This window comes from Quercus suber, unplaced genomic scaffold (genome assembly GCF_002906115.3).
Source record: "Quercus suber isolate HL8 unplaced genomic scaffold, Cork oak 2.0 scaffold_174, whole genome shotgun sequence".
Lineage (NCBI taxonomy): Eukaryota > Viridiplantae > Streptophyta > Magnoliopsida > Fagales > Fagaceae > Quercus > Quercus suber.
The window spans coordinates 1,193,299-1,205,553 of record NW_027069634.1 but is presented as its reverse complement, the minus strand read 5'-3'; the positions used below and the strand labels follow the sequence as shown (position 1 = coordinate 1,205,553).

Genomic DNA, 12,255 nt, shown 5'->3' with positions numbered 1-12,255 from the left:
AAATTCTTTTCTTTTCCTCTGCTTTCTCAGCAATCAAATGGGGTTTAAGTCTTGACTTTTTAGTTAAAGTTCTCATGAACATCATCTAAAAAAAAAAATACTATTTACCTAATTTTAAAATGAAAATTAAAAAAAAAAAGCCAAATGTCAATTTTTTACATTATCATTTTTTTTAAAAGTCAAAGTTATTACCAATTATATTATAAAAATCTTGTAAACTAACATGGTAATGAATATAATTAGTGTCATGTCAACAAGGTAATAAATCAATTTCCTAGTTATTTTTCTATTTTGTGTTTAAAAATTGATACATCCATTTAATAAAAGTAGTGTGTAACCCCATGCATATGCACATGTACATTTAAAATAATCACAATTATATACATGATTTAGAATCTAATTGGATCTAGACTCTTCAGTTTTTCATACTAAATAATTCACTTACTACAAAAATTAAAAAACTAGATGGGAAACATGGCGCAAAATTGAACTCCAATTAAAATTCAATTTAGAATCTAATTGAATTTATACTCTATGATTTTTGCACCTAATAATTCACTTGACACACAAATTTAAAAATTAGATAAGACACGTGGCGTAAAATTAGATTCCAATATATATATGTATAGCAACCTACCATCACTTTATTTAAAATTAATTTGTAACTCCATGCATATCCATGAATACACTTAAAGTTGTCAATGTTTATTTATTTATTTATTATTGTGAAGTACTTTTTTTTTTTTTTTTTACGATTCATTTATTCTACACTCTTTATGTTTTTGTACTTAATAACTTATTTGGATAAATATTTATAATGTGATTCCACATTTGATTATAAAATTAAGAAATAAAATTATTTAAGAATAAATAATTTAAGATACATAGTGCAAAATTGGAACTCTAATTTGGAATTCTAATTTGAGTTTCTCTCAAATTCACTTATTATTATATATATATAGATTACATGTTGTTCATGAAATCACAGTCTCATATATGGCCATTTTTTAGAAGCCACTATCTCATAAAAAAATAAAAAATAAAAAAAGTTAGTATATTGCAATGTATTTGGAATGGTGAGTCCATCGGTATTTGGAATCATTTTTTTTTTTAAAGAAAAAAAAAAACCTTAAATTGGACACATGGTGAAAAATTAAACAGTAATTGGAATCCAATTTTAGAATCTAATTGGATTTTCTCTCAATTTGACTTTAATTATATATATAGATTGGTTATTGGCCCATGCATTGCACAATTGTTTTTGGTATGATTTTTTTTGGTAAATATTATGACTGGAGAACATTTTTTTGGAAAAAACTTCTTTCATTTTTATGTAGTGATTTTAAAAAATACAATGAAGGGTTTTATGATAAATTTTGTTAATTTTATGAAATAAATTTATATAAAATAAAACTCATAAAATGCATAAGATATACGTAAAGGTATAATTCATGACTACACATGAAAGTTATTGTATTTTTTTTTTAATTTCTATTAGCTAGATCACATTTCTTAAATAAACTGAACAACCATTTCATCTCCCCATTATGCAAATAATTATTGGAATGTTGTTAGTTAGTACATGATTGCTTGATAAAAAATATTGAGTAAAAATTATTTTAATTCTATTTAAGAAATTTTTGGTGAAATTTTCATTTTCATGTCCATTTTTTTAATCTAATAGATTTAATTTTTCATGTTAGTTTAATTGAATAGTATTGTATTTATACTTTTTTTTTTACTATAATTGATAATTCACAAAATGAGTAAACAACTTATTGAGTATTGCAAAAGATACAAATATGAACATTAACATGAGCATGAACATGAAGGGAGATTTCTATTCATTTTCTTGAAAAACAAATGTACTTACAAAAATTCCAAACTTTATTAGGTAAATAAGAATTGAGTTATAGATAGCAAAATCAATAAACCAAAAATTTAAGAGCCTAAGAAGAGCCATTACTTAGTTGAAACAACCCAAAATACTCAAGGACTAAAAAAAAAAAACCATCCACTCCACACTTTCATCGCAACTGCTTTAGCACAAGGAAAACAATATATATATATATCATTCAATAAATATAGAACATCCTTTAAAAAAAATTAATATGTTTATCATAATTAAGGGAAATCCTAATGAAAAAGGCATATACATATCACAAATGACAAAGGTGAAAGAAAAAAAAGTTGCTAATCCCTTTTAATATGGTTAATTGCTTTGCCTCAATTAGTCGCCCAAACAACATACCGCTTATTCATACCACAACCACAAATGACAATGCAGCATTGGCCATCGGTAATTGCTAATCCGAAAGTACAAATTTCTTTAATAACTCTACCTTGGTTCTTTTGGCTAATATTCTTTAATAAATCAAAATCAAACCACAAATATTGTATAAAAATCACCTAATTAGAGTTTAAAATTATAATTAAATTTTTAAAAGAAATATAGGCACAATTGACAAAAATTCCATGTAACTAAGTCACACTTAGGAATATTGGACCATTTTTCCTTTGTATAAATAGGGGGTCCCAATGGGATGAGGGGACTAAAAATTTTCTCTCCAAAACATTTATTGTAGAACTAAAAGTTTTCCATTGTAAACTTTTCACGCTTAAATAACATGACTTGCCAACTAATGAAACTAGAGTTTTTAGTACCTACAGCAATCTCACAACATCAAGAACAAACCCCAGTGTATATAATGTCAAATTCCATAGTCTCTTGTTACATCAAATGAGTGTTTAATTTTTCTTGCAAAGTATTTAATAGTAAAGCTTATGGGCCATAATCTCAACTACAACTCTCAATCATGTTGGACTTGGATAACACCTTTTCACAACGTATCATTATGAGATGCAGAAAAAATTTGGAGTGTACACAAAAATTAATGTGGATGGGAAGAAATTTCATCCTATTCCAATTGGTTAGGTCAGTAAGGTCCTATTCCAATTTAATGATAATGGAATTTTATATACAAGTAATATTCAAGGAAACTTCCGCCTAAAATAAGTCGGACTTTCGGCAAGAGAGAATTGATGTTGAGACAAATTAAGCTAAGGCCAACCAAAATGGACCATATTCTTAATTTCTTATCTTGATTTGTTCTATGTACAAGACTTATAGTCAATGCTTAGCGTATAAAAGTTGACCATCTTATCTAAAGTCCATCCTCTGAAAGCGTGAGAAAAAAAAATCATTTAAACCAACACAATATATAAATTATAAAGGAATCAAAGAAAAATTGTCAAAAATAATGAAAATTTAATCTGTGCTTAAATTCTTATAAGGATGAACACAATAGCAATATCCTTTTAAAAAAATAAAGATAAAAAAAAAATCTATACTTATTTTGTACGAATGATAAAGTCCTATCATAAAGTTTTTTAAGACTCATGCTGATTAGTGATTAGAAGTTATAAAGGAATAATCATCAATATATATATATATATATATATAAAGCAGAGATCTCATGCGAGAGTGCATGAAGTCTTGCCAAGACTTATAGTCAATGCTTAGCGTATAAAAGTTGAACATTTTATTTAAAGTCCATCCTCTGAAAGCTTGAGAAAAAATTCATTTAAACCAACACAATATATAAATTATAAAGGAATCAAAGAAAAATTGTCAAAAATAATGAAAATTTAATTTGTGCTTAAATTCTTATAAGGATGAACACAATAGCAATATCCTTTTTTAAAAAAATAAAGATAAAAAAAATCTATGCTTATTTTATACGAATGATAAAGTCCTATCACAAAGTTTTTTAAGACTCATGCTGATTAGTGATTAGAAGTTATAAAGGAATAATCATCAATATATATATATATATATATAAAGCAGAGATCTCATGCGAGAGTGCATGAAGTCTTGCCAAGTGACTCTCTAATTTTGCATTTAACATTTTTTTTTACCTCATTCATTAAGTTTTTTTTACTGTTACTCAAAAGTTTACATTAACTTATTTTACTGTTAACTCATTAATCTTTCATTAATTTCCTAAACTTACATCACACATTTTTCTCTTTTTCATGTCTTTTAGCATACCCACCATTTTAATATTTTTTTAAAAAAAAAGCAAAAAAAATAATAATTAAGAACTAATAGTAATAACTAACCAAATAAGGCATTGGAGAGAGATAGAGACACAAAAATGTTGTGGGTTGTTAAATAAAATGCATTGTATATATTACCAAAATAAAAGACTTGAGACTGACAAAACATTTGAAAGAGAGAGAAAGAGAAATCTAAGGGGCGGTTGCCTCCGTCGTATTGGCCTCTCACCGCCATCAAGACACTAAAACCCTTGTAGGTATTTTTTTTTTCTTTTTAAATTAAGGGATTAAATATAATTTAGGTTTGGGTCATTTGGTTGGATAGTTTTTGTTTTGGGTCTATAAGTAGAGTGAATATTTGGTACGCAATGTAAAACCATATTCTACCATGGTTTTAAATCATCTATAAGACACATACATACATACTTAACCACACTATGTTTTAATGTCGCACTATCGATGAGTGGAAGACAGTGAGAGAGTTCGACATACTTTTATTTCATAGTATTAAATATGTGAATACAACACAAATTAGTTGATTTTCATGGTCCCGTTACTCTTTTGCATTTATTTTTGGTTTCATGATTTTTAAAAAAAATAAATAATAATCTTACCATGAAAATGCTATAAATATGTAGTGAAACTACTAAATTAATTTCTAATATCTCAAAATGTATATGTTTCTTTACTCTAATTTAGTTTACTTTTTTTATAATATATGTACAACACTATCCAAAACAATCTTATATAAAATATTATAAAATTATCCGTGCATCGCACGAGCAACTTACTAGTTTTTAGTAATCTTGGATGAAATTATGAAAGCATATGCTTAGCTCTATATGGTCATATTAAAATTATTAGTACCACCCTTTTTAGTCTAGTACTAATAAAGGATCAATAAAGTTTAACAATTTGTTTTTAGCCTACATATTATAGTATCACTCCAGATTTTGTACATGCAATTAAAGTCGGTAACATATGCAGGGACGTAGACTTTGAGATAAGCGACGACATTGTACTCGTAGCATATTTAGCTGGGTGTGCAACTGTCGTAGCTTACGTGGAGACCTATATGAACAAAGTACCAATGCACACAAATATACAAACAGGGTATGAATGAGTACAATATATTTATATGGAAATGAGCGGAAACGTCGCAATGTCTTTAAACTATTGAGCCATGTGTTTCGACAATTATGTAATAGATTGCGCACTTAGTATGAATATGACGGTACCAAAAGAGTTTGCTTTGAAGAGTCTATGGCAATGACATTGGTGGTACTTGGCAATGGCATGGGTAACAAAATGGTGCAGGATAGATTTCAGCATTTGGGTGAGATAGCGCATCGACACATGGCCACGATAGTTACATTGTTAGCCACCATTATAGCAACAAACATCATCAAGCCTGCTGATCCTACATTTCGTAATGTGCCATCATATATTCGCAGTTCAGAACGATATTGGCCACATTTTAAGGTACTTTGTGAATTTGATATCTTGACTTGATTTTATTCAATTTATCTTTATGGTCATACCACGTATTTCATTTCACATGATATTTTTGTGGCAATAGTTAGAGTTGCATTGGTGCGATTGATGGAGTTCACATCCTTGTGGTCTTACCAGTTGATGAAAAACACCCATACAAAGGAAGGAAAGGGATCACAACAATGAATTGCATGTGCGCATGTGATTTTGACATGAAATTCACATTTGCGTGTGTTGGATGGGAAGGGTCAGTGCATGACACAAGAATCTTTTTAAGTTACCTCAATAATGAGAGTGACAACTTCCCAAAACCTTTAACTGGTTTGTAAATATGCAGTTTAATTACAGTATTAAAGTATGTATTATGTAGTGAAAATGCTAATGTAATAAACGTGTTCGTTTGCAGGAAAGTATTATCTTGTTGATTCAGGGTACCCTATAAAGAAAGGGTTCCTTGCACCATATAAGGGGGAGAGGTACCACATCCCCGATTTTCAGCAAGATGAAGAGCAACATTGTCCAGAGGAGAAATTTAATTATCTCCATTCATCACTTCGTTCAGTCATAGAATGAACTTTTGGAGTTTGGAAGAATAGATGGAGAATTTTGAGAAATATGCCACCCTTTCATATACGCACTCAAAATCGCATCATTGTTGCTACAATGGTTCTTCACAATTTTATTAGAGCACATGAAAACGATGATGTTGAACATGGGCATTCTACACGAGGCACATATGGAAGTAGCGAGGGAGGTCATTGCGATGGAATGGCACATGTGATCTCTTCCTTGGACGAAGCTGAGATGAAAGAGATTTGGAACAATATCACAGCATCGATATGTAGGATGTGTCCATCGTAGGACTTAAGTTGTTATGCAAGTTATATTCTCCTTAATTGATTATGGTGACTGTCACAATAGAAATTAGTGTGGTTGAAAATACCATTAACATTATGGTAATTTTTTTGTGGGGATCATAACTGATGGTTCACAAACTTCAATGCAATACCATTTTGTTTTATGGTGATTTTTTGTTGGTAAGTAGATCTGATGGCTCACAAAACTTGATTGTAATACATTTGATTTATGAATTTGTATATATCGTTACATGTGAAACTCATTAGTATTGCAACAGTAGAATTCAAGCTTACAGGGGACTTCTGAATAGATTCCAATCTTATTTGAACAAGAGATAAACTCAATGGATTTTAAGATTGCAACAATAATTTGCCAGGAATTTAAAAAATAAAAAATAAAGAAAACAAAATCTACCCTCAATTTGTTTTAAAGACACCAAGAACTCTAACTATCAACTACTGGCAAAGTGTATATAGATAAATAAATATAATATATATATATATATATATGTATATATAGACCCACATATACAACAACAGAACTTACAATCTCCATCAACTTGACCATTAACATTATCTCCATCAAACATCTCTACATTATTTTAAAAAGTACAATTACATACATATCATAAATTGTTACTTGCAATATAGAATAAGTTGTATAATTAACATAGAAAACAAATATAATAATACAAGTCTGTATTATTACATACATACACATCCCATTATGGCAAACACCTCTGCTTGATTTCGACTTCCCCAAACCTACTAGACAAGATAAGTAATACTACAAACATGACCCAAGAGACTACTAGAGCTATTGTCAATTTCTTTGCTTTCTCTTTAGAAATCTTGCGTGCAGCCTTGGCTCCTTCAGTCTTTCATTTTGCAACTCGCTCCCTTTTGAATGCTGCGTCTATCAGGGCGTGTGCTTGCTTCAACTCTTCATTAGCAACTTCCACCGCATGCTCCAATCACTTGAATTTTGCTATAACTATAGGTGCTGTTGCTGCGCTATGCATACAACAAATGCTAATGTCTAACCACTTGAAGAACTTGCATGCATGGTCATCATCCTGCACAATAAAATACAACACATAAACAGGAATACAACGAATTGGTTCTTTAATGCACAACACAAATATTTTGCCAATACTTGGATATGGTACTTACTGGCGACCAATAGCGACAACTATAAAACCTCCTACCAAATGTATGAAGTTTCAAGGAAGTCCTAATTATGCAGTTGTCAATGTCACAAAAATGGCCATCAGAATTGGAGAGATAGTTACTCGTTTCCGACATTGACATTTTTTTCTCTTGAAAAAGAAAAATAGATGATAAGGTGCATATGTAAATAATTAATATAACTGAAGAAATAAGAAAACTAAATAACATCAACCTAATAAGCAATCTCACTAGTAACAAGTTGAATTGCTAGTCTGCTGCTTAATTTGAAGATAGCAATATCTGCTTCAAAAAACAAAAACAAAAGGTAGCACAATTAGCTAGGGACCAATGAGAATATTTATTAAAATGGGATTAAGACTTTAAACTGCTATACACAATTGGATAGGATAAAATATAAGTTTAAACTTTTGGAGACTGCTCGCATTCTAATTGGTGAGTTAATTATCTTTTTATGCTAATTGTAAGTGTGATGTTTATTTTGAGCTGATTGGATTGCATGTTTAATCTCCTTTCATTGAACTTTCACAGGATTGCTGATACAAATATTTACAATTGGAACAACAATTTCTCTTATCAGTAACATGTCTCCTCCCAAAAGGGCCTCTTAACTGTTTCTTACCTAGAACAAACTCTCCATGTCAATGGCTAAAAGAATATATATATATTTTTTTAGTACGTCATAAATTATATAAATTAAGAAAGACTAATTCCTCCATTTTACTTTTTTGATTATTAGCCTGCTGAGCCCCATAATTAGAATGAATATTTCATTGCGTAGCTTATGCTCAAGGTACTGGCATAGTCAACTAATCTGAATCCTATTGGTAGGCAATGGGGTAAACCCTTAATAAGTGATGTCATATACTTGTGTGGGAATCAGGGGCGGCTTGATGCATTTAGGGGCCTAAGGTGAAAATTGATTATCTTGTTTCATATATAAAATTACTATTAATCAACATGAACCACATAGAATTTTTTTTTTTTTTTTAAATAGTTTATAAACACAAAAAAAAAAAATTGACAAAACTTTTTACATTTATTGATGTGGCAGATTGATAGTAGTCATTAAAAGCATGATGTCAGTGGTGAATCTAGTTGAAAACTAGTAAAAGTTTGCTAACTTGACTATTGTGAAAAATGTTGTGAATTTTTTTATAAATTGCTTTCTTCCTATTCTTTTTTCTTTTAGAAATGCAACATTCAGAATATTTTTCATGACAAATCTTAGGTGTTAAGTTGCTTCTTGTTTTCTAGTTGAACCTGCCACTAAAATTATTTTTTTGCTGTCAATAACAACCTTTAACAATTTGTTATTAAGATTTTTTGTAAAAATATTGTGAAAAATGTTGTGGACATAGCATTTCTTTCTCTTCTTTATTTGTTTTTCATTTGATAAGAAAATATTATTTTATTTAATGGTTAATATTTTGGCTTAATTAATACTATTGGTTAAAATTTAGGGGCCTTTTTTTCACTTGGGGGCCTTAGGCGGCCACATCAATGGCTTATACCATTGAGCCGGCCCTGGTGGGAATGGTAGTAGGTTTAAGTACCCTAGGCCACGGGCCAAGTGTAGCCCCTATCTTGATAATGAGCTAAAACATCTTAAATTGTCTAGTGGCCTGATTCCTCTTCATTGTGTTTATCCTTGATTCCATTTTGTTTTTAGCCTAAGAGCTTAATGGAAAATGGTAGTGGTGGCAGTATAGCCATTAAGGTCAAGTTAAAACAATTTGTTGTTCAAGATTAATATATTAGGGACTTTGTCAACAGTTTAGTTTAAGATATTTAATGCTTTATTATTCAAAATCCTAAAAGCATTATGCACCTAGGGGGAATATGACAGTGACTGAAATTGCAGGCAACCAACCTTGGTTGCACCTTGTTGCAGGGTATGGTACTTGCTACCTAGAGATCTCAATATGAATACAAGTCAAATGTTGAAAAGCTCTTTGATAGTAATAATCATGATGATGTTAGAACTATTTTACTTAACTAATGAAGTTGGAATATTTTGGGACCAAGAGCAAAGCTAGCCAGGAAACAAAAATGTATATGTTTTAGGTTCAGATGTAATAATGACTTTAGCTCCATTGTATTGGTTAACATACTTTAGGGACCTCCTGTTATATTTCCTAGTGACGTGTGTGTAGCCCTAATAGATTCTAGGAAAAGGTTTCAATTAGGCCACCATTGTTTTGTCAAAGACTATTTATTAGCAATTGCATTGCACCATAAGAACATGGCACCAACTGGCACTATCCTAGCAATTTGTAATTAGCACATTATTATCAACAATTGGCATTATCCTTGCAAGCTATAAACTTAATCTATCATCAATTTACAAAAATCTCCCATCTCTTTTCAAATTTTATTTGAACTTTACTCTCCCACGAGTTCCTTGCACCATTGGAATTATGTAATCATTCCAAATTCACCATTAATAAATAATAGTCTGAAGAGAAATTCATGGTAAAATAGTGGGATACATTCAAAATTGCTAGAGTATTCAATTTTATTCAACAGCCACCAACTTCCCAAGTGAACAATCTCAATTTTTGATTGAAAGGTCAAATATTCAATCAAAATTTTACCAAACATTCTCCAAGAAAGTGGTAAAGTAAAAAAACCGAAGGGTGCCCTTTCTTAGCTCAGTGGAGAAAATGACAAAAATAGTAACCAAGAAAGTTCAAGCGCAGCACCTAGAAACTGAACCCTCGGCTAAGCTATAGATTCACATTCACAACATCCAATTTACTATTGCTGATTGACTGACTGACTATTAGCAATTCAATCAATCAAAATGTGGCCTAAAGATCAAAATTTTGTAAAAAGGCAAAGTAACTAATAAATAGAGGAATAAACTTGAACTCTATCAAATCAAATGAACTAAATTCCAGCAAATGAAAAGAAACCCATTAACAAGAACTAAAATTCGAACAAAACAAGATAGAAAATAATGAATTTTATTTTATTTTTTAGAAAACTCACCTTAGGGAAGTGGGTTTCGCTTTTTTTTGCTTCTGGTTTTTGAGCTCAAGCTAATTCAGCTTCTCTTTCATGCGTGTCCCAGTTCCCAATTGCCATTCATTTCAAGTTTCAAGGAGTATTGTCATGAGTGGGAGAGGAGTGAAATTGGGGAAGAAGGTGAAATGGGTTTATGGAAGGAAGAGTACACCAGAGGGAACCCGATCTTTGCCGACGTTGGACTGGGTTGTCTTCCTTGTGGATTTCTCTTATGAGCTCTTCGCTGGTGTCGAACCAAATTGTCTTCCTCGTGTATTTCTCTGGTGAGCGTGAACTTCTCTTCTCAAAGACAAAGGCGTTAGGGTGGGAGAGGAGTTAATAGAAGGGAAAAAAAAAAAAAAACAAAAAACAAAAACAAAACAAAAATGCAACCCTTAAATACTTTCAGGTGAGCTACAATAGTCAAACCCAAAAATAATTAGCTAGCATTTTTCAATTATTTGCTATAGTATTTTCAGTTTTCAACAAAATTAGCGGTATCCAAATGGACCCTTAATTTGGTTAACCAAAATAGACCTCAACAATTCTTAAAATGTAAAATTACAAGAATAGTTCGCTAATTTAGAAACATTGATTTAATATCAGAGAAAGTTCAGAAAGGTTAGATAACGATATGAGACTATGATATAGGCACCCATCTCGTTAGACCTAAGTTAGTCTTCTAGGAATTAATGACCTTTTTTAGGTCATTCAACTCATCAAGACATGTCATGGCATACAAATCATGACTTAACCAAGGCTTTATCAGTCAATAACCCTTGGTTGACCTGAGGTGTTTGGCTTTTCTTGCTCCAGCTTTCCCAGTTGTACTTTCTTTGTCTTTTTTCTTCAAATGGTTGGGACCAAATCTCCTGCATTTTTATCTTTTTTTGTCTTTCTTCGAATGAGAGTCTCCCAGCGTGCCTTTTGTCTTTTTTTCTCATCAAGTCTGCTTCAACTTCTCCTCATGCGTCCGGGGATCCTCTGGCTCTGGTATTGCTTCTGGGCGTCCCGACCCAAGTCTCCCTTCTGGGCTTGGTTGCTGTTTGCTTTATCTGTTTTTTTTTCTTGGGCCCTTTTCTTTGTGGACCTCTGAATCAAGTCTTCTGGGCTCCCTTCTTTTTCTTTTTTTTCCCCTTCCCTTCTTTTATTGTGAGAGCCCATCCTTTCTCTTTTTTTGTGAAATGGGCCCAAGGTCTTTTTTCACCTCTTTTCTTTTTTGGGCCTATTTTGTGGCTATTTAATTATTTTGTACCTCAACACCGCTTAAGGCCCCAAATGCAAAAAAGGCCCCTAAATTTTAACCAATAGTATTAATAAAGCCAAAATATTAACCAATAAATAAAATAATATTTTCTTATCAAATAAGAAACGAATAAAAAGAGAAAGAAATGTTATATCTACAACATTTTTACAAAAAATCTTAATAGTAGATTGTTAAAGGTTGTTATTGACAATAAAAAAATAATTTTAGCAGTAGGTTCAACTAGAAAACAAGAAGCAACTTAACACTTAAGATTTGTCATAAAAAATATTCTAAATGTAGCACTTCTAAAATTAAAATAAATAAAAAATTCACAACATTTTTCACAATAGTCAAGTTAGCAAATTTTTATTGGTTTTCAACTAGATTCACTACTGATATCAC

At 30.8% G+C, this 12,255-nt stretch overlaps 1 long non-coding RNA gene across 1 annotated transcript; it reads right to left on the bottom strand.

The window, feature by feature from the left end:
* Positions 1-6,949: 6,949 nt before the first annotated feature.
* LOC136069525 (uncharacterized) lies at positions 6,950-10,986 on the bottom strand. Its single transcript, XR_010630739.1, has 4 exons — positions 10,593-10,986; positions 7,813-7,880; positions 7,584-7,729; positions 6,950-7,486 (listed from the first exon to the last, which is right to left on the bottom strand). It is a non-coding gene; the product is annotated as an uncharacterized LOC136069525 (long non-coding RNA).
* Between the last annotated feature and the right edge of the window lie 1,269 nt (positions 10,987-12,255).